The following is a 27,745-nucleotide window of genomic DNA, read 5'->3' as shown; positions in this document are numbered from 1 at the left end:
AGATGAGCTAACTATTAGGGTGGCAGCTGTGTTTATAAATTCTTGGCTGAGCTCAATATATTCAGACGTTGGCTGGAAAAATCTTTTAATATATGAAAAGAATTGAAGTTCTTATGATCAGAATCCAATTTTCATTGAGTTTTGTTATACAGACATCAATGGCAATTCATTTAAGAATTTATATTAGCTCACAGGTGTATCCTTTACTCGAGTATCTTAATTATTGAATTACCTTCTTAACTATAACGTCTCAGTTTTAAGTTGCATTCCTTTTTGTCCATTCTTTTACTTTGATAACAACACATGATTACAGAGTGACAATTGTACAAAAGCAGCACCAGACCAATGAAGTCTGCCCATGTCGTTACTGAAGGACTTGTATGAAGCTTGAGTCACTGCTCCCCAGTCATTTCACATTTTACACAACGTTTACATTTGTTAGTTTCACATTACATAAGCAATGGTACAATGTCAAAGTGAGGAAAACCTGTGGCGTTTGCACCAAGCAAAAACCTAGTGCTCACTCCACAACTTTTTCTAGAACTCTTTAGCCTGCTTCTACACAAGAAAAATAGGTCTCTCTCCTTCTTGCCAGTAGCTGCTGCAAGTACCCTACAAAAGACATCCTTGCTTTTCAGAAGTGCCACACCTAGTATAACTGTAGTCCTGTCTGTCTCAACCATGAAACAATTTTGTTTCTTAACATCTGCAAAAACACTTCACTCCGTAAAAGAAAACATATGCATATGGTAATCCGAAGTCTGCAAGTGTTTATTAACAAAAGACAAATCAGTCTTCAAATCATAGTTTGGTGCCTGCCACTTAGTGCAGTGAAATGTAGGGGGGGTACCATGGGTATCCCCCAGTGCACCCACTACTCCACCCACTACTAGGGGGATCCGCAACGGCCCTCATAACAAATCCCCACCAGCCTTTCCATGGCCGGCTGTAGCCAGCATCCTAATTTGGTGGAGGGTGCCCTGCTAGGCCCGCCACCATTTAAGGCTATCTGGGCCGTCCGCCAGCCAATCTGTAGGATTGCTTCTGGTAGTCCCGTGGAGGACGGTCTTTGCGTCCGCCACAGTCCAAGCGCAATTTCCATTGTAATGTGGCAGGGGGAATATTGCGGTCCGATTGCGGAAGGACCGCCACCGAATGGCTGGCAGTGACGGGCCTTCCACAATCCTAATCGGCCCCAAAGACAATACACAGATGCTGGATCTTAAGCAATGGGATATTATTCAAACTGCCTTCAATCAGCTACAGAAATAGTAAACTTTTAAATAAAGCACTGAGCTAGCTTTGCGAAAATTTCTGTTACAATGCCAGGAATGAGACTGAGGATTTCCACATCAGAAACCGGCACAGACTTTGTTGCGTTGGTTAGCAGGGAGCAAAAAGATGGCTGCACTTATTACAGTTACACTGAGGCAAAATATCAAATTTCACAATTTCTCTCTGCATTACCTCCTATGTTCTGAAGTACGGTTATTAGTTGCACCTTCTCCCCACTGACAGCATTATTATATATTTGATACTCCAGCAACTGATACCTCTCAATTCTTTTGGGCACCATCCATGTTGATATGTTCATGTTTTAAAATGTCATATCTGTGATGTTTCCTTTTTTCTATGTGTTCCTGGGAGGCCCTCCACTTCCTGTTTACCTCCAACCTATGCCATTTTCCAGTTTCCTAAAATGATTCTCCTATTTTATCCATGTACTTTAGAGGGCCAACTGAGGAGGTGGGCTTCTGGTTTGTTACTGTGACTGTTGTATGTTGACCTTGGGGTGTTATTCAGTCTTGCGTATTCATACTTAATGATTGCGTTCCTTGAACTTTACAAATGCTATACAGCTTGATCTGCATTTTATGAGAAGTGATAATTTGCACCTTTCACAAAAGAGGAGTTGAACATATCTAAGGTTGCGGTTACTATGATAAAATATGGTAGTGAATGTCTGGGTCCTCCAGAGTAGTGCAATATTTTGAATACGGACACCAACCTTTACAGATCCAGGTCCTCTAAATTATTTTGATGGTTTTCGTACTGCAGGGTCTGACATAATAGATCAGGCAAAGTCAAAAGCAAACAAGCAGTTACAGCTCTGAGCAGGAGACACCTAACCACATTTTCTATCCGATATCTTTCATCTTCAATACAGAGGAGATGTGCTAGAGAGAGAGAAGCTTAGGCCGGAGAGTGGATCGCAAAGGTCCCTTAGTTCCGGTCATTGGATGACCAGGGTTTCAGTCCTCATCGTGTTCCCCTCTCCACCTCCTCTCCTGTTCATCCTATCTTATGACACTGTTGGCAGAACCCAAGAAACTCCTGCAGCTAAGAGCTATAAATCTTATGCGCACACTGAGATTATTCAATCATCTTTTAGCACTTTATTGTACTATACCAGATAAAAAAAAACATTCACACTGTTAGAGCTCCATTTGTTTAGCCTATTCCAAAGAGTCTTTTGAGATGGGAATAGAGGTGTGTCCAAGGGACTGGGTCTTTGTGGTGATGTACATTGTTGCCTTTTTTCCCTTTTCTGAAAGGCTTTGCATTAAAAAAACTTTGATTTCAGGTTCCGTATAAACTTTGACTTCAGGTCAGATCTAAACTTTGGGTCGAAGTTTACCTTTGTGAATATGATCCTTAGTTGTGTTCTATGCAGAATAAAGATTGAGTTATGTGTTATGTCAATTTGTTAAGTGCAGTGCACTATTACCCAGGAGGGTATCTTGTCGCTAAGCAGGTAAGTCTATCCTTAACGGGGCGGGGCCATTCAAAAAGCCAGGTCTTCAGCTTCATGCAGAACTCCAGAGTGGAGGCAGTACTAATGTGGGAGGTTGTTCCATGCTTTAGGAGTATTCTGTAAGAAATCTAAAAACAGGACTTGAACACAAAACCGTAATTGAAGACCGGGTCTCTACTTGGCATCCTTTGATAACTGTTTTATTTCATGAAACCCAGAGGAGAAAAGTCCCCTTTTTGATACTTACCCATGTGCGAGTGCATATGGTATAATACTCCAGTGAGGGGTACAATGGGGCAGCAATAACTGAAATGTCCTATCAGCTGTTCCCACTCCCACGAAACAATATAGTGGGCCTCATGTCACATTCCCTCATTTATGTTCAATGAAATCTACATTAAAAATACTTGGTGTCCTGCAGCACTTCTCTCTGAATCTCCCACCATCCCTCCACACAAACACAGACTTTTACTTCACCTCTTGCCAGCATTATAATTCTCCGTCTGCATGTTCTACCCTGCCATCCTCAAACTCGCCCCCTTTCTCCCAGCCAACGAATATGTATTGCATCCTGCCACCGGACCCACAGCACTTGATGCACTCTATCTCTCCTTGAGCAGCAGCAGTATAATGCAGCAGTTCTGTGACACTGACTGAGCTGTTGCTAAGTGTGGTCTAATTTAATTTCTTCCTTCAGTTTGCATGAACCTGAAGGAGGCATGAAAGCCAACTCGATGTGTTGTAGCTTCATTTTCCTCTACAACCTTTGCCCATGGTCTGTGCAGACCACGGGGAGTCAAAGGGAGGCAGCAGTGATGGTGCTGCTGGTGCAATGATAAGAAATCTTGAGCAAACCTGTGGATTTCTCTTGGCCCACACGTCGTGGGCCTACCTTATGAAGAAGATAAAATGGATATGTGTTTTTTTAAACCTCTCGTATGATGCGCCTGAAAAACGATCCATATTGCTACAGCAGTCAAACTTGCCTGAGACATGCCAGTTAGAGGAGCCTCCCTTACTTTTTTCCTCTGATGAAGCAAACACACCAGACATCTGAACTAGTAGAGGTTTTTGTTCGAAGTCAAACTAGTACATAATGTGTTTGCATAATTGAAGAACTTTAAATAAAACTAACATGATAGTAGTTGGAATGTCTTTTTCTTGCAGCTGCTAATCATTAGCAGCTAGGTAATCTCCCATTTTGAGATGTGGAGTACAGAACTTGTGTACGTTATGCAAGAGCAAGCCACCCTCAATTAACACCCCCCAAGTTTTGTGAAGGCCAAGTTGGCCAGTTGTCCTTGGGGGTGATTATCCGGTCTGGAGTGCATGGCCAGCCGGGCAAGGGGGCAATCCCCAGGGAGGCTGGAGCCACAGGAGGTTTCGGCCACGTTTTGCGACCCCGGTGGAAACTTGAAAGAGTTGCTCTGGTTCTAGCGCACATTAGTTCTTCTGCACATGGGGCTAAATTTATAATTGTCAGCAAGGCTGATCTAAAATTCCCAGTTCTGCCCTGCTAGAGTGAGCAAATGCCCTCTCTGCTGAAATAAAGCATGGTGTCCTATGTGTAGCCTTTCTCCATCAGAAGCACAAGAGGGTGTCCATGATGTATGGTGAAAAAAATAACCTAAACATTTGAATTCTATTATACATACTTGTGTGCAAAGCACGATTATGCATAATTCAACAACATAGAACACTTACAGAATGTAATAAAAGGCTTACTCATATTGTGAATGTAGCATAGCATAGGCAATACAGCAAAAAAACTGTCTGGGGCCTCACAGTATAAGTAACGTGTACAATTGGCATTGCAGCACCTCTCCGTCTCAAAAAAATGGATTTGGGACTGTGGATGGAGCCAAGGAATGTTGACTTGTAGAAACACTACCCTTCCCTCTCCCTCTATCCCTCTCTCCCCCCCCCCCCCCCCCCCCCCTCTTTCCCCCCTATCCTCAAGGAATCCTGGCAGCAATCTCAATATCAGTTCTCTTGAGTCTGTGGCAACCTAAGATAGTGAGTGAAAGTCAGTTGTTGTCTCTGTGATGACATTGAATTTGACAAATACATTTGTTGTCCAGCCTAGTGATGGTAAAGTAATTGACAAAACCATCCAAGTCAGTAGCTGAAATAAAATCCATAACAAGCTTATTTACTCCATACATAGCAAATTAAACATCTGCTAGTCACGACATACGATCTTCGATCAGCTCTGTTGGTAGGTTAATCAACACAATCTAAAACAGACCTATGTAGTTAGTAACTTTCTATAAACCAAAGCCAAGATGTCTCGACTATGAAACATCTTTGACTTCGTCAATGATTTTCAGTTGTGTGCAACATGGCTGCAAGAAAATAAAATAAAAGAGCTATGACGCAGTCAACGCTGGCTGCGTCATAGCGACTTCTTCATTTTTAAGCTTTCAGCCAAGTTGTACAGCAGCTACTGTCCAATATGCCTGAAAGTTATTTAAAACAAAAAATCGCTGTTTTTATAACTTAAAATAATCTGACACATTTTAAAGTTCAGTGTCGTGCCACCTTAAATATGTAGTGGGAGCACCTGGTCCTTTTTTTGTTTGGAAAAAAAACCTGAAGAATTGATACAAATATGCCTTGTCATTGCGATTGATTTATGTAACTACTGTAGACTTCAGTTAAATATTGTTTTGGCATAAAGTTGAGGAATTGTAAATGGATGAACATATGATGAAAACGTATAGATGTGTGTGGAGAATCAATTTCAGTGGTCGAATTTGCTTCATGATGGAAGAAGGGAATAACTGGTCTACGTTTGTGTTAAAGTTGTGCATTGCTTTTAGGATTAACTGATGGGTAAACAAAACTGTTTTGACATTGGTAACCTAATAGAGGAACTCATTGTAAATCTTTGTGAATGACTGACTATTAAAAGTTCTACTTTTGAGGACGGTGCCTCTTTCAGTTTTGTTTAATTGCAGCCTTGAAAAAGCAACACGAGTCACAATAATGTTCTCTTTTTACACCTCTTACTTTCTCACATGCAGATGCACAAAGGGAACTAAATGTGAGATTACTTATGTGTCCAATTTCCCTGTTAACTTTGTGTATTTTTGTGGTGTTAAATTATTAAAATGTAGATTGTTTCCATTTATATCCGACTATACATATGTATGCAATACTGCTTGGAAATAAATTCACTTGAATTTTTACAAGTCAAGTCAAAAGGTACTTTATTCGGCAACTAAAATCCATAAAAGCAGACATTTAAAAAAGAATACATTTCGTCAGGGTACATTCAATTTATAAAACCAAAATCACATCAAAAATAACCTCTGAACAGCTTTTTGAGTCAATAAAAGCAGCCAAGGTACAAGTTTTACACTTACAGGATATATAATGTGCAACAGTGCTAACGATAAAACCAGATACTGTGGGCGATATAACATAAAGTGCACATGCTAACATTATGAGATCCCTGAGCAGGAAACAAAAGAAACAGGCTAGCTACTACAAGGACAGCTTTTTCCTGTGTCTAATAGCCCCTGTTAAAAAACTTGCAACCCCAAAGCAGACCATTGGAGAAGATGGCATTTGAAGGTATAATAGTGAAAGCCTGACTTGGGTAAATTGGCGATCTCTGAGAAGTATAAACTTTCTGCGCAATGGGTTATAATAGTAACAGAAAAATGTAGGTTATCTTGCTCTGAGAAGTTGTCACATGGGCAGGGTTTTAAAGTGCCAGGTTTTGTAAATTCTTGGAGAATCGCCAATAGCCAGTGGACCAAATGCAGACTGAATCTAGTCCACACAAAACTATGCTGCGCGTTACTAACTTAGGGTAGATACGGTTGAACCTGTTGGCTCAAAGTCAGTGTGACAAACCTTATAGCAGTGGGCTTTGTTAGCTCCTTCTCTTCCCTGGACCCCTGCCTTTTGTCCAAAAACTGCTGTTTGATGTTTCTAGCAGCTACTTTACCCAACAGCTTAGGGCTCAGGTTCTATTACATATTTTAGCCAGGGAATGTGTAGAGCCCCCTCCAGTGCTGTACAGTCTGTAATTATAGGTTGATTTAAGTTAGTGGTGGGACAGGCCCAGATTCTCAGACAATACAGCAGAGGAGCTATGGCTATCAGATCCAAGATGTGCCCCACCCCCAGTTCTTTGTTTAAAATGTATGCCGGGGTAGCGGGCTGGACTGAAAGGAGCTTATGCATGAATTTGTTCTCAGCCCTCTGAATATCCTTTACATCCTTGTAACCCCAAACATCGCATTCATATGTTGCAATGGGGATACATTTTTCTTTGTAGATTTTCAGCAGGGCAGGAAAAGGTTTTGACCCTAGTCTTTTTGCAAAGTTCAGAGTGGATCCCGCCGCTCTGGCCAAAATATTCTTTTGATGCGTTATTTGCGCACACCAGGACCCTCGTTCATCAAATAGTACCCCTAGATCGGGAAAAGTGGACACTTTAGTTAGCTCAGCCCCCTTGCAGTACAATCTAGTCATAGCAGCCTTTAGGGAGTCTATGGACATAGTGTGTGATTTAGTGAAGTTTGTGGTCAGGTCTAATGAATCCATAAAAGCTATAAAACCATTTAAAAGTAGTTGGAGGCCCATAGCGGTACTAGCAAGTAGGACTGTGTCAACTGCATACAGGATTGCAGGGATCATCTTGGTACCAGCCTTTGGATGTCTTTACAGCTTGATATTTAAAAATCCACTAGCTTGTTAATATAAAGCGTAAACAGCAAGGGGGCCAAGATGCACCCCTGTCCAAACACTCTTACCTGCCCAGGTGTCTGTCATACCACCATCCCCATTGGATCTAACAGCTGCCATGGTGTATTCGTGGGCAGTGTGTAAAAAAGCCACCAACTCTTTAAAATGATCGAGCCACACTGTTAGACGATCCAGTATCACTTTGCCCATAATTTCAGCAGCAGAATCAAAAAGCGAGATTGGTCTCTAGCATGCGGGATCGTCCTGTGCACCCTTTTTATTGGTGATAACAGCCGTTGCCCATGAGGGGGGAAATCACAAGAACAGGCTGAGCTAATATCTTTGCCCAGACATTTGGGTCTGCCTTATATATTACATCTGGACCAGGAGCCTTACCCCCGGATGTCGACATGATGGCTTTATGGACCTCATCTATCCAAATGTGAAGGCGAGTGCTAGCTGGGTCACTGACCATTTGTCCCTCTGGTTCTCCTAAACTGATGCCGCTATAGACATTACCAAAATGCTAAACCCAAACCTCAGCATGAATTGTACAGTCTGTGTTGGAGTTTGTCGAATCTGAGAAGAAAGGGCTATTTACCGCAGACCAGAATTTGGAGCTATCTGCCAAGACCTTGCTTGCCAGAGGGCCTCCAAGCCTGCTCTCTTATCAGCTTCTTCCTTTCCAGCCCTTCAAGCGTATATGCCTTTCTACTACTCCTGACTACTGCTTCATCCCTTGGGTTATGATTAAATGCCTGCAAAAGCTCCCTGTGACCACAGAATAAGTGGCCTTTGGGCATCTACCTCGGCGTCTTATCCTGCTCACAGTGGTTAAGTTAGATGCTATCTGCTTGGTTATTACATCAAAGGCCTCTAGAATGGCTCTATCATGCATGGTAGGGTCCATACATGTTTGGACTCTGTGGCACAAACGTCATACAGATTATCCAAGAAAATGTCCGGGGTAATCCTTTCCCACTTCAACCTACGTGCTTGATCTTTGGTACTAATATTTGTTTGTGGTGCAACTAGTCGCCACCCCATTTGGAGCAGCAGAATAAGACCACTCAAGTGTGAGGGTATTATGGTTGCTATGGCCGTTTCAAGAGACGTTCAGGTTCTATACGACCAAAACTAATGGTGCGGAGAGCACGATATAGTCAATAATACTAGGGCTGTCACTTCCGACATATGTTTGCTGTAAGCAACGTAGGTTATAGGCTGAGAGAAGACCTTCTAAAAAAGAAATGCCTGACCGTGTGTACTCCAAAATGATTTGTGAATGATGAGGATTCCCCCTGCTCTAAAGCAATTTAGATAACCTTGGTGAATGTTGAAATCCCCTAAAATGATCAAATCAAATTGTGGTTAGCTTGTTTGCCTTCCCCATAGTGTTCGAAAAATTCCTCTAAAGCTAGAAGGTGTTCTAACTCGTGGCTTCTAGAAAAAGAAATTATACAAATTAATAACTAGCAGGGTGAGAACATCCTTTATTGACAATTGTATTGCTAGCATATTGGGTGATCGACATTCTATCATTTTGGTCTTGCAAGAAAGTTTAAGTGAAAACATGAAGAGCATGCCCCCCCTTTGCTCTTCCCGTATTTGAAGAGGTTGCATATTTATAGAATGAGATAAAGCCATCTAAATAAAACTGTCATTAGTCTCCCAAGTTTCTTGTAGGGCAGTAATATGATGTTTTAAAAGAAAAATTTCCCAAGATATATTGCCCCTTTTTGACCTAAGGCCAGCTATATTCCACAAGAGTACCTTCACACAGGGGACACCAGAGATGACGGATGTGGAGAGAGTGTTAGGGGATTTATCAAATATTGGTTCAGGCATGGATGCTAGTGAGGTTGGGTTGTTAATGAACTTAAGTGGCAATTTGTTGCCCTGAGTCTATTCAACCACCTGCTTTAGTCAATTGTTTTCGTTAGGGCCCTGTAGACTTGCCAGCGGTTAGTCATGGGTAAAATTGTCTCAATTTCTTATTTGACCAGGCCTAACCAGTTTAAAGGACAACTGCCATTGGAGATTGGCTTAGGACTGCTTGGAGAGATTAAACAAACTGTAAGGAAGCAGTTCTGATTGTAGATGTTGTGCTATTCCTATAGTGGCATCCCACTTGCGCCTTAGCCTGCTCAGGGTGCTTGAAATTGACAACTGCGCAATCCCACTCTACATTAATTTTGTTTTGCGTCCAATCCATCCCACTCTTCTGGCCATAATAATATCAGAGGTTATGTTTGGACCATTAACCGCGTTGTTACACCAGTGAGTGGCCTTGTGAATAAGGTCCAGAGAAGTTTCCTTAATCACTTGTGATAGTGGGGTAACCCCCATTAAAAGAGCAACTAGGGAGCAGATCGAGAATATATTGATTTTCATCTTTAGACATTATAGGTTGAGGTGGGGTACGTATAGATAATGGGCCTTCTTTAAATATGTGTGACCTAACCATTTGAGCCACCAGGGCTCCTGGGATCGACTCCCGTGTGCAGTTGTTTTTAGATCTACAGGACAATTCCTTGCTCACTGTACATCTCGCTGGGAACACTTGGTTCGTGTTATCAGACAAAAAACATGACCCCCCCCGGCGTTTGCCTTTATAAGACGGTCATTGTACATAGGAATAAATCTCATCCAACTTTAGTGTTATTGGTGCTAAGAGGACTTTAGCCGCAGTTCAAGGTTGAGCCTGACTGGTCATGGTGATTTTGGCTGCAAGGATTTCCTCATGACTCTGTTACAGATTGTTCGGTTCCTCTTGATGGGTGGACAGTCCAGGATTAAATAGTCACCGGCGGGCGGTTTGACTTTCGAGATACTTATGGGCATTGCTTGCTCAACAGTAGGGGCCACCATAGGTGTAAGCGCAGATGCAAGAGGGCTTGAGATCCCTGATGTCACCCGCTATGTCCCCGGTCAACCCCAGCACCTCTCCATTCTTGGCCACGGCAGAGCCCTGGGCAAATTTCTATGACTCCAATGAAAGCTTTCTCTCGGTCAGAGCTATCTCCTTTGTTATCACATGTGCCGCTCTAGTTAAAAAAAGAATCTGTGGTCTCTACAGTGTTGCTTTCTGGGGACCCCCATGGCCGGTAATTTTCCTTTTGCCCATGGCTGTGTAAGCTAGATTCACCTGGCTTACTTGTGTGCCCCAATATATACCATTTGGGAGGTCAGGGGAAATAGGTAGTACTCTCCCTGATATACATTCTTAGAGGGGCTTAGTAGCGGGGGTGCCGGAAAAGTCAAAGATAAAATAACACTAAAAAACAAAACTTACAAAGTACCTTGTTCTTGACCGTAGTTAAAAGAGATGGGGGAACCACGAGGAATATCCACCTTTTTTCTGTTGAACAGGCACATCGGGTCCCCGGGGGGGCGGGCCGAAAACTGGGGCACCCCTGCGCCCTATCCTGGCACGCATATTTAATTTTCGAGACCCAGATGCAATCTTGCAAGCGGCCCGGAAGGCCCCGCCGATCCGCATTGACGATGCAGCCATCCCGATCTTCCCGGACTACACTGCAGCAGTCATGAAGCAGCGCAGGGGATTCCTTGATGTGAAGAGAGCCCTTCGAGAGCGTGAGATAAAATACTCTGCTATTTCGAGCCAAGTTGAGAGTGGAGGATGAGGGAAAAGTGTGGTTCTTCCCCACGCCTGAGGAGGCATACGACTGGCTGGAAGGATGGCGTAAGGTACTGAGGCAGGGTCGCACTGGTCATTGTGACCCACAACGAAACGACAGGACCATGTGTAACAAGAATGAATGCCGGTCCCTAAACTCTGACAAGCTGAGGATGAGGGGTCGACATTGTGGCCGCATGAGGGAACTGAGCTTTGCTTCCTCGAGACTGGGCCCGCTTTGGTAACGTTGTATGGTACGATATGAAGATGTATAGCTGCAGTCTCGCTGAGAAGCTACTCTAAGGTATTTCTGTGCTAAGTTTTGTGGGGATGTCCTGCCGGGATGCTGTCTAAAGACATTTAAAAGACTACTCCCTTTTGAGTTCTCTCTAGTGACATTCGACATGGGCTTTGGGTCATTGACAATGTCGGAGTAAAGGGCTTTGTTGGGGCAGGAGCAGTTTACTCTCTCCCCCATCGTTGAAGAGTGGTAATGGGTACTAAGCACTCTGCTTTGTTGGGGTGGCGGGTCATTGTAATTTCATCAAGCAGGGAGGCAGAGTGAAGGGTTGTGGGATAGGGTGGTTTCTGCGAATTGACGTTACTTACCTGGAATGTGCATGGTCTGGGGATCGGATCAAAAGAGGGCTAGTGCTGCAATACCTGAGGCGCAGCGCGTTGGCGTTGGCATTATTACAAGAAACACACCTGCTGGGTCCAACATGTAAAGCTTTGGATCATTGGGGATACAAAATGGTGGCGCATTCTGAGTTCTCATCAGGCTCTAGAGGAGTGGGCATTCTGGTTCGTAAGCAATTTCCACTGATCATACATCACACTTGCATGGATATTCGGGGACGGTTTGCGGCCATATCATGCCAATGGGAAGGGAAGAGATTTAATATTGTGTCGGTATACATCCCCCCCCTGCTCTCCACTCTGTGGCCTTTCCAGGGCTTAGCACATTCCTACTGGGCCTACCGGAGGGAGAACTACTTATAGGGGGCTACTTTAATACAGTGATGGATGTCGCCAGGGACTGCTACCCATGTAGGACAAAAGGTGCGGGTGGTTCCCGTATGACTGGGTTCCTTGATGCTTTGGGTCTCACAGATGCTTGGAGATATAGACACCCCACAGAGCGACACTACACTTTTCAATCAGGAGTACATAATAGCCTCTCCCGTATAAGACTACTTTCTCCTCTCTGCAGACAGCCTGCCCCACTTGACTGATGTTGAGATACGTCCTCGCGGCATATCTGACCACTCGCCTGTTTCCCTGACCTATACAGTGCACATTAAGGCGAGAAAACAAGTTTTCCCTATCGCCCCAGGTTACCTGCAGGCCCCCAAAGATCCGCAAGGATATAGTTACGGCTACAAAGCAATATTTTCATGAAAATGTGAACTCTGTACAGTCCCCTGGTGTCTAATGGGAAGCATACAAGGCTGTGGTGAGAGGGCAGGCAATCGCCTCAATAACGGGCCATAGGCGTGCGGCAAGATGCGAGTTGGATGTACTTGAGGCTGAACTGGCCGAGCTTCAGGCACAACATGAACTGAACCCCTCTCAGGAGACGGCGCACCACCTATGCCTTAAACAGTGCACACTTGGAGAATACCAAGGCGAACAGGTTAAATTGCGGCTCCAGGCTACGTGGCCTACTGCCTATGAGGTAGGAGACAAGGCGGGCAGGCTCTTGGCGTGGTGAAAGGAGGGAAAGAGCACAGAGAACAATAGCTCAACTCCGCACCTCGGCTGGCACACTCGTTACCGCCCCCGAAGAGATAGTAGACACCTTGGCTGAAAATTTTGAACAGGTTTACACCTCTAAGTCTCACATGACAACGGAGGAGGCGCAAACTTACATTAAAGATATCCAAATGCCGGCTCTGTTAGATGACGCAGCCCTATCTCTAGAGGCTGACTTCACAACAGATGAAATCCTGTCTGCCATCCACTCTTTGCAGTCTGGAAAAGCTACGGGGCCCAATGGGATCCCCATTGAACTTCATAAATGCACATCTGACTTAACAGCCCCACATCTCCTGACAATGTTTCTAAATAGCTTTGAGGCCGGGGAACTGCTGCGTGACCAACGAATGGCTACTATAGTTGCGGTGCCAAAACCGGGCAAGCCCATAGATGAGTGTTCATCGTACCGTTCAATATCCTTGCTCAACGCCGAAGTTAAGATTCTGGCTAAAATGATTGCCGTCCGACTAACTCCACATCTCGAGACTCTGATCCACCCGGACCAGTCCAGGTTTATGCCCAATAGGAACACCGCACTTAACCTGCGGAGGGTACACGCAGTAGTGGGGCGCATGCCGTGTCTTAAGGAGCCCGCTGTCATCCTTTCTTTAGATGCTCGAATTTCATTTGATATGGTGGAAAGGCCATAATTGTTTGCTGTCCTCGGGCATCTAGGCTTTGGTCCCAAATTTTGTGCATGGGTGAAATTGTTATACTCTCATCCCCTGGCACACGTAGTAGCCAACGGCCATATTTCTTGGGACTTCTCGTTGAGTCGTGGCACGCGCCAGGGCTGCCCGTTGTCTTCTTTGCATTGGCGCCATTGGCGGCCTGGATTCGATGGGACCCCATGATTAGGGGACTACACTGGACTGCAACATGGGAGGACCGCATCTCTCTGAGGATGACGTCCTTTTATACTTGACTTCCCCCAGACTGTCCATCATAGTGCTCTTGAATATTTGCGAAATTTTTGAACGGGCATCCGGCTATAACATCAATTGGTCCAAGTCTGTCTTATTCGTTCTTAAAGGCCCGCCGCCGCTACTTCCGGCAGATTGCTCCCTAAAGATTACTGAAGAGTCCTTTAAATATCTGGGTGTGTGGGTGACGCCCAATCGGAGTGCCTTCCTCCTTAAAAATTAAGAGCCACCCCTCGAGCGGTTCCGAAGTGATGTGAAACACTGGCATAACCTGCCCCTGACCCTTCTGGGCAAGGCGGCCCTTTATAAAATGATGACACTTCCTAGACTGTTGTATGTATTGGAAAACACTCCATTTCCGGTCCCCATAAAGTATTTTAAAATTATAGATGTTAGTCTCGGGTCTGCTCTGGGGTAATAAGCCAGCATGCATATCATGTGGTAAGCTAATTAGGGGCTGGTACGACTGGGGTGTTGCTCTACCGGACGTCCAGTTATATTGTTGGGCTGCCTACTTAAAAATAATAAATCCATGGTTACACACGCCCCAAACAGAACCAGCATTCCAAGCGGACAGGTATGAGTTGGGAGAGGCAGGAATTCTTTCCGCACTAGATGATAAAGTGGGCACTTCATCCCTCCTGGGCCCAACAGCACACAAAGTGGGCATTTGGTATGACGCGCAGCCCCCTCTTATATGCAAGGACACTATTACCTAAATGACTCCGCTTTGGTCCACACAACGGCTGGGCAGACTTCGCAATGGCAAGGGTTTCAGAGCGTGGGACCAGATAGGTATCTCCACGGTGGGTGACCTATTGGAAGGAAGGTGCTGTACTGTCATTTGACCAGCTTCAGATCCAGTATGATTTAGCGCCCACTGAGAAATTCCGGTATTTGCAGATTAGTCATGCCCTGGGGTTGGTTATCCCACCAGGCACTGATGTGCCCGAAGCCACCCCGTTGGAGGACAGACTACTTACTGAACACATGCCCAAAAAAGCGACTTCCTTCACACATCGCCAACTAGTCATTAACTTGCTGGACCCAACACTGAAACTAAAGCACAGCTGGTCTATTGATTTGGGGAAATTAGATGAGGCAGACTGGCAAACAGCGCTGTCTTCCCGGCTGGAGGTGGCCATACCCTCTAGACTCAGTCTGGTACAGCTGAAGATACTTCATCAAGTGTATTACACTTCGGTCACCTTTGCACACCATAGGGAGGGCCACGCACCGCCTTTGCCTGAGAGGTTGCGGGGAGGAAAGAACATTTTTTCACCCCATATGGCAATTCCCCCCGATAACAGTGTTTTGGGCTAAGATCTTGACAACAATGTTGCAGGTGGTGAGGGAATCTGTGCTCCCGGAGACGAAGCGCTTTCTGTTGAACATATGGGAGCCAAACGATCTTACCCACCCTAATCAGGATTGGGTAACACTGGGTGTAATGTACGTCAAACAAATTATAGCCAAATATTGGGGATCCGGGGAGGTACCCGCACTTATTGACTGGTGTAGGGATCTTGATGCAGCAATGTTAGCGGAGAGTGGTGTACCTGCACCGGGGGTGCCCCCGAAAATGGGATAAAATTTGGGGTGCCTGGAAAGAATATAGAGGTTATCAGTGCGATCCACCAATGCCAGATGAAGAGTGACTCTGATTAGGGGGCAGGAGGGAGTAGGGGAATCTAGAGATGTACCAATGGAGATGGAATTCTGTCATTTTAATGTCTTGAAGAATGTACTGACACTGTTGTTTATAATCTGCCAAGTCCAATGCATGTACCTTTTATCTGTCATAAGCCCTCCAATGTTATCAATAAAAATATTCCCCCCCCCCCCAAAAAGGTGATGGGGGAAGCCACATCCTGGTAACCCCCAAGGACCAGTGCATTCCAAGTTGAAAACCAAGGGAGCTGGCCCAACCTAGCCTCTTCTGGCCGCTGACGGGCCCGCCCTTGGCACAGGCATGCCCACGCAAGCCCCGCGCTGTGGGAGCCCTTAGAGGTTTTTAAAGCACCTCCTGGCATGGTTCATGATGTAGGCATTAGGCAGGCAGGCCGCTATGGGGTCTGGGTCTTGTGGTCCTGACCGTGGTCCCCGTCAGGCAGCAAGCAGTAGCAGCACAGAAAACTGGTCTTTTGATTGATTTGAAGGAAACTGCAGTTTGAAGAATGGTTTTTTTGTGTGCTTCTTACCTGAAAAGGTATAATTATAACAAAATATGGGATAGCAAGTGTAAGACCTGACCTCTTTTGGTGTGGTTTCCCCTATTTTTGCCTTCTGACAGCCTTTTTCTGGCTGTGTTGAACTTTTTTTTGCAGGCTTTAGGACTTTTTCACTACTGACCAGTGCTAAAGTGCATGTGCTCTGTGTCTAATATGTGATGGCATTTGGTTTCTCCATAATAGGCATGTTTGATTTACTAATAAGTCTCTGGTACAGTGCTCTGCATGTGCCCAGGGCCTAAATCAATTGCTGCTAATGGGCCTCAGCCACTCACAAGAGCAGCCTTTCAAACATGTCTCAGGCCTGCCACTGCCGAGCCTTTGTGTGCATTTTTAAACTGCCATTTCGACCTGATAAGTTCACCTACTTGCCAGGCCCATACCTTTCCTTTTATTCCATATAGGTCGCCCCTATGGTAGATCCTCAGCATCCTAATGGGAAGGGTGCAGTGTATTTAAAAAGTAGGACATACTTTGGAGTTTTACATGTACTGGTAGTGAAAAACTGCTGAATTTGTTTTTCAAGACGGCAAGGCCGATCACTCCTATAGATTTGCATTGGAGCTGACTTCCAATTGGGAGAAGATGGCAAGAGTAAGTTTGGTGTGTCCAAAATCACAACTGAAAAGCACATCTTTTTGTGAAGTTGGTCTTTAAATTGCAGGTTTGAAAATGCCACTTTGAAAAAGTTGGCATTTTCTTACTTTAACCATTCTGTGCTTCTGCCTGTTTCTGGAATGCACGTCTGGGCTGGGCGACAGCTGAGATTGTTTGCATTCCCTCTAGACAGACGCACACAAAGTGAGTTGGGGTGTGCCCTGCATATCCGAATGGCTCATCACTAGTTTGAGTCTTCCTGAGCTACAGTGATGGGGAATCTGACTCTACAACCTGAATTGGGGTGTGCCTCTCACCACACAGGGTTGCATACCTCCCTGTAGTGTGTCTTGAGCCGAGGCAGGAAAGGGCAGGGTCCTTTGCAGTACAAATGCTTTTCTTTGAAGTCTCTGTATTTCAAATGTTAAAATGGGTATAAGTACTGGACCTCTGACACCATATACTCGGAATACTTCTGGAACTGAGGGCATTATACCAGGAAGAAGAGCATTTGTGCTGTCAGGAGAGACTGCCACTTTGCTGCTTGCTTTGCAGTGTTGGCATGCTACTTCTTGCCAAGGAGTGAGTGGACTGGACTTGGCTCTCTACGTCCTGCATCTCTAAAAGTTCTCCTAAGGATTGTTGGACTTGTCTCCTGTTTCTGAAGTCTCAGGGATATCCAATACATCAGCAGTATCTGGCTATCATAATCTGCTGTGAGTCCTGCTCTTCAAAGTGGTGCCAAATCATGTCCTGGGTCCTTGGAAGTGAGTGTTTGGTGCTGCAACCCAAGAAACTAATGCATCAACCCCGAAGCATTGTTCAGAACTGGCACATTCTCCAAAAACACCACTGCCTGCTCCAAAGCCATGGACACTGCTCAATGACTGCGCGGCTCAATGGCCTCAACTTGCAGCGTAGCCCCGGCTTTGCCGATGAGTGCCTTCGAATCACCACTGCTATGTGAGTTTCGGACAATGCTAAGGCAATGTCTGAGACGCACCGAATCCGATGCATTCCTGGCCCTGCGAGTCTTCTCGCCAACGCAGACCCTCCAGCCCAGCGGTATGACAGACACCTCAAAACCGACGTATGGTGTGCTTGACATCCATGCGTCGCCAACATTTCCCAGCTTGGAAACCAGCGTATCGCCTTCAGCAGCGATGCATCCCCTCGATTTTTCAACGCGTCGTTCCAAGCTTCGACGCATCCAAGGTCCTGTCTGCGTGTCTGTGTGACCCCGGTCCCCGGCCGGTGCTCAATCTCAGTTGAACTGAACTTTTGGGTTGCCCTGGTTAAGCGCGACCTGATAGCCCCAGTTGGAGATATTTGATTTATTCTTGCAAAAATCATATCTTGACTTGTGTATGTTCGATTTTTGCAATTTTTGCCTTGTTTTATTCAGATGAATATTGACTTTTTTTCGGTGGTGGTGGCGGCGGCGGCGGTGGTTTGTCTGACAGCTCTGTGCCATGCTACCAGAGAGTGAGCACAAGTAAAAATTTAGTGCGTACTACATTTACCCTTAGTAGGGATGTGGTTCCTGATTTGACAGGGTGCATACCTCTGCCAACCAAAAGGGAGGTAACTACCACCTTAGAGACTACCAATGCTCTGGACAGAGTACCTCCTCAATTTTGCCTCTCATTGCTGTTTTTTCACTTTTGAATCTATCAATGAAACTACCCCTCAGACAAAGTGGCAACTGACCTTCTCCTTTATCTCATATCATATGAGATCCATCTTGTGAACACAGGTGCCACACACAATAAAGGCCACCTTCTTGACCCGGTACTCACTAACATTAGGTCACTTCATGCCAGCCCCCCTTCTCCTCTCCCTTGAGCAGACCATTTTCTTATTACTTTCACCTGGCAGGCCGAGTTTAAAACATCACAAATGCTCAGTACACCTAATTGTGAAAGGGCGTGGTCGAAACTCTCGGTGGAGAACTGGACTCGTACTCTTGAACGCTCCCCCCCCCCTCCCCTTGTTCAGGACCCTGTGGTAGCTGACACCAATTTTAAAAACTGGCTTACGAGCTCATTGGACTTAGTCCTACCAAAAAAATTTCTGCGGAAAAAGCCTGCCAGAGCTAGCTCTGCCCCCTGGTATACTCCGGAGCTCAGAATTCTAAGGAAAGGCTGTAAGAAGCTCGAGCGTATTTGGAGAAAAAACTGGGATACAGCAAACAAAGACACCTATCGCGACGCGATTAAAGCGTATAAAGTTGCCCTCAAACGCCAAAACCGCATTCTATGATCAGAGAATTAAAAACTCCTCCAACTCTATGAAAGAAACATATCAGATCTTCAAAGAACTTCTGAAGATCCCTGACCCCCCGTTATCCCAAGATCCAACAGGGGCTAAGTGTAATGAACTAGCCTTTTACTTTGACCAAAAAATCAAAAATATTATATCCACCCTACCCCAAATGGATAGCCCTGCCTTTACTGGAAATCTGCCCCCGGACACAGACCCCCAGCTCAATGCCTTAATCCTGTTTCCATAGAGGAATTTCTTAAAACCTTATCCGGAATTAGAAGCGGCTCCACTAGCGACCCAGTCCCTTTGCAGTTCCTTAAAGAGATAGCAACTTCCATCACCACTCCAGCAACGGAACTCATCAAAATCTCTTTCCCAGGGCATTGTCCCGCCCAGTTGGAAAGGGGCCATTGTGAAGGCCCTTCTAAAGAAACCGCACCTCAACACTCTCGAGCTTGCGAATTTCAGACCTATGTCATTACTCCCTGGACTCAGCAAGATCACAGAAAAAGTGATGAAGTACCAACTTTCCGACTTTCTGGAGTCCAATGATCGGCTGCGTAACTCCCAAACCATATTTCGCCCAGGGCACTGATACGGCCCTCCTCTCTGTCATCGAAGAGGCAAGGCGCATTCTGGATTCAGGAGGATCAGTGGCAGTGATCCTCCTGGGCCTTAGTGCAGCCTTCGATACGGTGAATCACCGTATCCTTATTCAGCGCCTGGCCGAGGCAGGAATATGAGGGTCTGCCCTGCCCTGACCTGGCTAACATCCTATCTTTCCAACGGCACCTTTCAAGTCTGGGAAGGCAACTCACGATCCACCTTAATACCCCTCCAGTGTGGGGTGCCGCAGGGCTCATCCCGAAGCCCCACATTGTTTAATGTGTACATGGCCCCCCTGGAGGACGTGGTTGCCCCGTTTGGGATCAAAATAGTAAGTTACGCCGAAGACACTCAACTGGTCGTTTCTCTCTCCCAGCTCGATCAATGCCCTGACAGTTTCCATCTATGCCTGACGAAGATATATGCCTGGATGTGTGACTAAGTTAAATGGGTCAAAGAACTGCCTGTTTAGGGGACCCACCCACCCCAAAAAAAGAAATCAAAATCTTAGGGGTCTGGCTGGAGCAGGACCTTTCGCTCAAAACACAGGCGAAAAAGACAGCAGGCACCTGCTTTGGGCTACTCCGGTCTGCCCGGAAAATCCTTCCTCTCCTCCCTCATCATTCTCGCAAGCTATTGTTACAAGGTCTAGTTCTTTCCAGACTAGATTTCAGCAACACGATTTTCTTAGGAGCCCCTGAAGCTACTATCAATAAGCTTCAACAAATCCAAAATGCCGCATCTAGGCTCTTAATGGGCGTCTCCCTTAGGACGTCAGCTAAACCTGCCCTTAAACGCTCCATTGGCTCCCCGTACGGGAAAGGAATATGGTCAAATCCCTATGCATTACCCACAAACTCCTGCAAGGCAAAGGTCCCCCGATTAGGAGAAGCCTAGTCACGCCCTACAAACCTAACAGTCCCCTGCGTTCCGACAAGGGGTTCCTGGCGACAGTGCTGAGAGTCAAGAAAGCACGCACAGGAGGCCGCCGCTTCTCTATGAACGCGGCCTTGCTATGGAACTCCCTCCCACTGAAACTACGTGCAGAACCTGGCCATACGCGCTTCCGGAAGACACTGAAAACCTTCCTCTTCCCTAAATGATCCCCTGTCTCCTCTCCCCTCTTGAGTCTGACTCTATCGCAGCGCTGGGATGCCTTCTGGTAACCATGCGCTTTACAAAAACGCCTTACATTACATTACATTACAGTACATTACAAACTCAGTCTGCCTGGTAGGCATGGGAATGGAGAGATTATGTAGGGATGCTTTGCCAGGCTTCCCTTGCTAAAGGGGTCTCATCCCGCCATGCCTTTAGAGCGGGTTACCAGAGCATCTGTAAAACTGCTTTGCAGCTGTAAGAAACTGGATTATTAGTGGAGTATGAGAACCGCTCCCCCCCCCGCACCACCCCCTCCCCAACCCCCTCCCAAAATAATCACAGTACTGGTCAGGGTGGAGCACAAAAGTCACAAATTAAACCTATGTTTAACCTTGCAGTACCTTGGCACAAATCAGTCTGGCTAGCAATGTGTAAGGTATTTGTGTAGCACACAAGCAATGCTAAAGTAAAAACACAACAAAAGAAAAATCCCAAACCAATTTAGAAAAGTAGATTTTTTTGATAAATAAAATGGGCACAAAAATGACAAATCCAATCATTCGATCCATACAACAGAGATTTATTTTTAAAGTGTTAGGTAAAAATAGCACCAACTGCTGGTATCTGGTCGTGCTGGACCAGGACACAGTCAAAAGTTCAAGCAGAGTGCAATGAAGTGTTTGCTGTATACAGGACCAACTACGTCCCTGTAGAGTTTTTATTTAAACTTTGGTACCACAACTGCAGCACAGGGCTATGAGGCTTTGCTTCTCTCAGCGTTGTCTGGTGCCGCCTTCACCTAAGAGCTGTGTGCCTCTGTAGGGTTCCGCTTCACTCTGTGTCCGACCCTGTTAAGCTGTCTGTCGGAAGCTGCGCAGCACGGCTCTGCAGTGGATCCAGGGAAGCCTTTGGTTAGGAGCTCGCAACTCTGGAGAGCTCAGCACCAGTGGAACCTTCAGTCAGGAGCTGTGCAGCTCCGCGGGACTTGGCATTCCTCTGAGTCAGATCGGGTCAAACCTTCAGTGATGCAGGGAGACGTGCACTTGCACTCCAGTCAAGGGTCCAAGACCTTGGGTACTGAACTTTGGGGGTCAGGATTCGTGCCAGCAGAGGGGACCATGGTGATTATAGTTGGGTCTGGTAAGCAGGAAAGGTCTCTGGAAACTTGTGTCCCTGCTCACACAGTAGGTCAGCCAACTTACCCTTGAAGTCACTTCTGGGAGTTGGGTTCAAGGCAAGCCAGTCCATATTTCCACCAGACTGCAGAGCAGTCCTTATTCTGAGTTTTCAACGTTCCAAGAGTGTTCTGAATTTAGTTCAGCTCTCAGGACTCTAAAACTGCTTCTGGCCGGTACTTCCCTTTCCTCAAAGCCTGGCTCCAGCCTTGATATTGCAACAAAGGGCTAGCCGGTGTGAGCTGCAACCTGTTCTTTAAAGGGCAATCAGGGCAAGGACACAACTACTACTCAGCCGTCCTGTCAGAAAAAACCTTACCTCTTCATACCCAAGCCCTTTGCCTACTGTCTGGGAAAAATCTACATTCCCCATAAAGAGAGCCATTAACATTCAAATGACCATGGACATAGCCGAAAACGCATTTGGTTTAGGCAGGAAAATGCCAACTTTCTAACAGTCAGTTTGAACATTTAGCATACTAATATTCTTGACAAGCTTTGAGCAGTCACTTGTATTAAATGATTATGAAATTCATTTCAAATCATTTGTGCTAGAATCGATCGGTAAAACGTATATCTTGCGCAGGTGTAATTGTTTTTTGAAAATCAGTTTATAATCAACTTTTTTTTTAAAGGGTACCAAAAAGCTAATACAAATGTCTAAATAAAACTGCACAAAGTAACCAAAGGGCCAAGAAACCAATCGGGTGTATGCGCGCTATACAAGAAATCTTTAACATAACATAACTGAGGTTTACAAATCATTTCATATTACAAACACCTTTGTCCACAATGTGGACACCTCTTACAATGAGCATAGTAAGGAAATGTGGCTGATTAAAACAGTTCCTTGAAAACAACAGTTTTGCATAGAAGCAGGTGTGGTTGTCCATGTTTCGGTCTATGCTGTACAAATCAGCTAGACCGTTTACTAGCAATTTATAAGAATTTAGTGTACCAGTGGGGGGTATATCGCTTTTAACAGGTTTAAAATGGAGAGCACAAGCACTTTAACTGTGGGTAGCAGGGGTAAAGTTTGCAGCATTCTAAGACAAACAAAAAAAGTTGGACCAGCCTAGGAAATCGAAAATCTGGTGTAACCTTGGAGAAAGACCATTGCCAACAGTAGCCCTACATTGTAAGTCTCTTCTCATTGCTGGAGATGCTTCCAGCGGTATAGCTGTAGCAGTAGTTCGAACAACATACCTCCGAGCTCAGCAGGATATTTCTTTGAGACTTCGAGCCTGAGAAGAGCTAGACGGAGGCCTAATGAAGCGATAAACACCTTATTGTTCTATACTCAACATGTAAAATGCTGAAAATTCCAAAATGTATTTGAGGAGATAAACTCCTCCTCTTTCAAGCAATCAGTCTTACAAGATATGTCCACATCCTGAGCGAACCAGGTAGAACACTTTTGTGAACTCTTGGCACCACATGACAAAAATGAGCTTACTGATGCGATGACAATGGAGGCACACTTCACAAATAAAATCCCTAGTATTTTGCAGAGGTTTGCCACATCTGCTTGCCAGGCATGACCTGAAGAGTTGGTGCACCTGTAATCTAACAATAAGATTAGGCTTTCCTGTTTTCAGTTACTATTTTTGGTAAATTCTGGTGGTTTTTTTTCCAGTGTTTTCAATATCTTAAAAAATAGTTATCAGTGGTTACACACTTTCGTGCCAATAAAAACAACAGAAAAAGTGTTTTTCTGGTGTTAATGAAACGATTTGCTTTTATTATTGCTTGCTTATTGCACTGAAAGAACATGGTATATAGACAGTGTACTTGTAGTGTATATGAGGCCCTAATAGATTTTTGCAAATTAATCTTATTGTAGTACACCATACAATACTTCTTCAGTGAGTCTTTGGGTCATGTGCGCTCGCCCTTTCCTTCCTATGTAAACTTCTGTGAAAAAGGCCTCATCATTCATAGCCCCTTGGGCTGAGAACCATCAGCTAAGGGACACAGTTGGAATGACTCTTTCTTTGATGCCACATAAAGCACAAAATGATAAATATTTGCGTTTTAGTTCCTGCGCATAAGAAAACCGTGCTCCAGAATAGACTAAAAAGGCAATAGCATCCCTCCTTAACTCTGAAGATCATAAAGAAGCTTTCAACATACCATCTTACAAGTGGCAAGGATCTCCTACAGGGAATCACATCAGCTCGGGTATCAATATTGACAGGTCATCACACAACTTTTTTATATACGTAGCTGAATCACTGCAAATACAAACAATATCACTCCAATCTTTGTTGAACTTGGAAAGAACCTTTTTTGCAGAGCATTAAAAGTGACAATGCGTTCCATGTTTTCTAAAAGTCTGGTGTCATGTTTTCACCACTATCCCAGATGCTTGGTGATATATATACTTGTCACTATACCTTGCATTGAATGTTTAAAGCCTGAGGTGTTGGCAATTCACCTACTATCAATACTGACCCACTATAAACTATGGTCTGATGTGTTAAGGGTTTTTACCCATTCTCTGTGGGTAAATGTGATGACACATATTAGGAAAGATTTTTATGAAACCAGCCATTTTACCTATGGGTGAAAGAATCAAATGCAGCCAAAATATCAAATATGAGTTTGATATTTCCTGATTCTCTATAGTTTATAAAATGAATAAACTAGACCTAAAACATGAAACTAAACACTGCATCTTTAGACCAAAGGCCACAAAACTGAAAAAAGTAAAAGGAAGAAGAAACAATATTTTAGTGGCATCCCTAAAGAAAAAAACTCAAGCAGAATGTTAGCCAGTCTTTCTTGTTGCTAGCTTATATATCAAAGTTACATTGTATTGACCCCTTCAGGAAGAAAAAAAATGACGCTTTCACTCTTTTTCCTTTCTTTGAATGGCATTTAGTTTGTGGTTGTCCAGGTGTTTTTTCATTGTTTATATTTTGTGAGGGCTATTTTTCTTTCAGTGGGGTTTTATCCGTTATTATAGGTTTAAACCTAAAACCCCACACCCTAAATAAGATTCACAACAACTAGGAGGCCACAGGAAATTCTACAGAAGCTGTGATAATGGCCCACTTCATATATCTGACTGGCCGCTTAGTCATCTGAAACCTCAACTGTGGCTAGCAAATCTAATTTGCTTACATGATCCGAGCTCCCAAACCTGCAGTATGATGTGAAAATTATCCAGAAAGGCTTCCATCTTCTGGAATGTGAAAGAAAGCCCCAAATGGAAAGCTATTTAAGCCGATTATTCCACCAATATATGTGCATTAATAGTTTTAGCTGAATCCCAGAACATAGAGGTGAATCAAAAGGCAAGGTCCCAACAGTGAATGGCTGGATTGACTGTGGCACACCATATTGGCAACATTGCTTCTTTGCATGCTATGTTAGCCCGCTGTTTAAACCGTAAATACTCCTCCCACACCAGCACTTACAAGGTGCAAAATAATAGTACAGGATACTTTCAAGGTAGTCCTACACTACCACCTTGCAACTAGAGGCATGCTTCCATGATACTTCAGTGGGCACAGGGTCTCTATTGGGGATTTCACACAGTGGACTCTTCATGCTTGTTACAGATTGTACTTCTGTGCCGCTATGACATTGGTGGATGTTGTGCCTTGCTGGAGGAGTAGGAATGCATTTTCAGTAGAAATGTGTTTTTGACGATGATGCATGTTAAACTAAAGGCATCATTTCAGTGAGCACTCTCACAGCTATATTCCATGGCTCATACTATTCCACACACGGGTGAAGAAACTTCAGGAACTAGAAGCTGGCATAATAGACATAAGATGCCTGGCCTCAGACCATTGGTATCAACCATTATACTAGCAAGCCAAACACCTTAATTAAAATGTTATTTGTCTTGCCATGTGCTGGCCAAACAAAGCCAAAGGGTGATATAGGCACCCTGTGTCTACCATTAATGATGATGTAGCAGACCTGAGGGAAAATAGCAAATTGAACCTAAAAGCTAAGTATCTTAAACTTCTACTAATCTATGTCCCATTAAATCACCAAACTCTTGACTGGCAAAGACATCTGATGGTTGAGCTGTGATGTCTGTGCGTCTGTCAGGTTATCCAAAACATAATCTCCATGGTTTACTCAACATCCACGATGTTCTATGGCCTTCTTCATATCTTGCTCTTTGATAACAAATGCACAGGAACACAACACTCACTTGAAAGGAATTTTCAAAGTGAATGCACCTCAGCAGGTACAAATGTGAGAATTTGAAGGGCACCCTCAAATTCCTCGGGTACATGTTAGGCGTAGACGGGGCCTTTGCACTCCAGGGAAAGGGGCAAACTTAGGGGAATTTCAAAATTAGGATTCGCTTCTTCGTAATTAAGATTTGCTTCTAATGCTGTTGTAATTTTCGTGTGATGAAATGTGGACTTTTCTTTTAGCTGATCAGTCCTAAATGTATGGATTTGGAAGTCATGCATGCCACTTTGCATGTTAGAAGCCTACTACCTGCCTTCCTCCATTACAAGTTTCACAGGACTACTGCTCTACTTCACTGCTTTTCCACCATTTATAATCACATTCTTATTTGTACCCGCTTCTAGATCTCATCCTTGTTGTAGTAAATCCACTGTTTTAATTTGCCTTTTGGTGGAACACAATAGTTTTGCTGGCTTTAGAACTCTTTGTGCTTTACCTCTGCTAACCAGTAGAGAAGTGCCTGTGTGCCTTTTTTAACATGTTCAAATTGACATACTCCCAGTTGGGATATTAAACTTTCCTATAGGTCCCTAGAATATGGTATAAAATATACCCAGGTCCTGGAATTTAAATGCTACTCGTTGACTGGCTTCCAGCCTACCATTGTAGCCTGATTGTAACTGTGTAAAAGCTGAAGGTCTTCCTGTCAAATAAACCATTTTGTGAGGTTAAAATCTTCCTTTTAAATATTAATTAGCAACTTGTATGTAGGCCAAGTAGCCCACACGGCATGCTACATGGTATTTAAAAGAAAAACATGTAGAAAATTCATGTAAACATGTTCCTACAGTGACTAGTCTCGTCAAGCTATTTTTCACTGCGGCTACCTTAGCTGTCCTATGAAAACCAGAGTATGCATTAAAATCATAATACTGTATCTTGGAAATGGGACTAGCTAGAACAATAATTTAAAAAACTTTCAGTGGCTGTTACAAATCCAATTCAATGATGAATCAGAATTTCAATAGATACTATGAAAAAGTAACTTTTAAGAAAGTTACCTTTTCCCTGCCTTGTTCCTGTCATCTAATATTTATTTTGCTCTCCAACTTCCCTCAGCCAGTTTTTAGCATTTATGTAGGTGTGCAAAAGGAATGAAATGCCTCCATGTGCAAAAGGACTGAACTACCTCCAAGGTTCACACAATAGGCTGACCTGAATGGACAGAGTACTTCTCTGACCCTCCCAGAATATGCATAGTGGGGGCCGTAGGCATCTTTTATGACACTCCAGTTTCAGATCCCGCTGGAGTATCAAAATCTGCTTGACAGGCCTGTTGGGTTTACATAGAACACTTGTGGCACACTTAAAAGACAGATAACCAGATGTCAAGACCTTTCTTGTGTCTCCACTGTCTAGTATAAAAAGGGCAGGGTACTTCAGGTGCCAGATTCTGGTCTGGGTTTGTTGTGAACTTGGTGGCTGCCTTAAACTGGATTTTAGTGTTAGATGTGGGATGTCACAGGATTTCCATAGTACACTTCCCACCCATAACCTAAGTCCTTGGAGTACAAGTTTAGTGTGGAACAAGGTTTCAGCTATCTTGCTTAAAGTGGATAGGTTTGGCCAAGGACACTTTACCCAATTCGTTAGGGCATGCCTGGAGTCAGTTCCACCCACTAGCTAGTGTCAGACTTAAATGCGGCATCTCGAGGCATCCACTTCCAATACTGGAGGAAGAAAAGAAGGGGAAAGGACCTACTCGGTGACCTGAGGGGAGCCCTGAACAACTGGACATGCTCCCTCTTGAACTCAGGACAAAGAAGTGGACT

General features: G+C 44.5%; 1 protein-coding gene across 2 annotated transcripts in view; it reads left to right on the top strand.

Moving 5' to 3' along the window:
* The window catches only part of LOC147722426 (serpin B6-like), a 393,526-nt gene that overhangs the window by 240,699 nt on the left and 125,082 nt on the right, over positions 1–27,745 (top strand). The gene's annotated exons all lie outside the window — the stretch shown is intronic.

This window comes from Lissotriton vulgaris, chromosome 4_1 (assembly GCF_964263255.1).
Source record: "Lissotriton vulgaris chromosome 4_1, aLisVul1.2, whole genome shotgun sequence".
Lineage (NCBI taxonomy): Eukaryota > Metazoa > Chordata > Amphibia > Caudata > Salamandridae > Lissotriton > Lissotriton vulgaris.
This window is presented reverse-complemented; position numbering and strand designations above follow the sequence as displayed.